This window comes from Protobothrops mucrosquamatus, unplaced genomic scaffold (assembly GCF_001527695.2).
Source record: "Protobothrops mucrosquamatus isolate PMUCROS unplaced genomic scaffold, P.Mucros_1.0 scaffold2675, whole genome shotgun sequence".
In the NCBI taxonomy this organism is placed as follows: domain Eukaryota; kingdom Metazoa; phylum Chordata; class Lepidosauria; order Squamata; family Viperidae; genus Protobothrops; species Protobothrops mucrosquamatus.
In genome coordinates, this window is record NW_015388722.1 from 100784 (window position 1) to 102018 (window position 1235).

At 39.4% G+C, this 1235-nt stretch overlaps 1 protein-coding gene across 1 annotated transcript in view; it reads left to right on the top strand.

Moving 5' to 3' along the window:
• LOC107296166 (aldehyde dehydrogenase family 3 member B1) overlaps positions 1–1235 on the top strand; it is a 35483-nt gene that overhangs the window by 26756 nt on the left and 7492 nt on the right. The window lies entirely within an intron of this gene.

Sequence of the window (1235 nt, forward strand, 5' to 3'; positions counted from 1 at the left end):
TGAAATTATCATGTTTTACATGCACATAAGGCAAATGTAGGAATGTAGAGCCTATGGCCTGATTTCAGAGTTCTTTGCAAGCTGTTGATTCAAGCTTTTAGTAGGCATACTATTGTTGCAAGAAAAATCCTCAGGGTCCAGTTCAAACTGGGAATAAACAAAATTGAGACTGCTTTAGAAAGAAGGTTGTAGTTTATTGAAGAGCAGAACCACAAAACGTGGCTCTGGAGCAGCTGACCATATGTTGCTGGGAGTGGTGGGTTTTTATACCTTCTTGGGCTTTTGTGTTTGGAGTTGTTCCTGTTCCTGTGGCTTTGTATTTCCTGTGTCATATACTTTGATCTGAGTCTGAGTGTGCCCTTTTTGTATTCTGATGGTGGTGTGTTAATCCTATTATGTCCTAAACAGTCATGTCCTCCTTATCTGGGGCTGTGGCTGATGGCTATGTCTTGTGTTGGATGGATGAGGGGTTGCTGGTTCTAATCCTATCACTCTGCTATTGTTAGCTATCAGTTTTGCTCCAAGGGATTTTGAAAGATCTTGTCTTGAATGGGTTTCTGCAAACACTATTTGCTCATGAATGGGGCCTTAGACCTTTTGAATGGGATTATCAAATCTGCATTTCTATAGACCTGGTCTGCAGAGTTTCTGTTTGGGGCTATTAAGAAAACCTGGGCCTGCTTTCCTTTGGGGAAATATAATATTCTGCCTTTTTAATATCCCCCAAAATATTTCCTTCTCTCAGGGGGGCTAAGTTCCCACACTATAGTTGCCAAACTTACTACATGGGGGGGAGAGAAAAGAGGGTGTCATAAAGAGGAAAAGAAGAGAATGAATAACCCCTTTCATGCTTGGATTTGCTTTAACCTGAATGGTTTCTTTGGTCCTACCTACAAATGATATAATAATCTTTGGTCCTAACTACAAATGATATAAAGTTCCTTACAACCTTCAGGGAGATTGACCTTCAACAGAATTTTTCTTAATCCCATGTTTGATATAAAGTCAATGATATTCCTCCCTGATACCCTCAGAACTTTGTGGAGTGTGTGGTAAGATCAAACATTTTGGCCTTTGCCCCTTGATTTCAGTATAAAATTTACATGTAGCGGAATTGTAATTGTTTAAATGGGTTTGGGGATAGTTGGAGGTTTAAAGCCTTAATCCATTCCTTAATCCTCTTCCCCAAATGTAAATATACACCCTTCACAATTCCTAGGACTTCTAAAATCAAT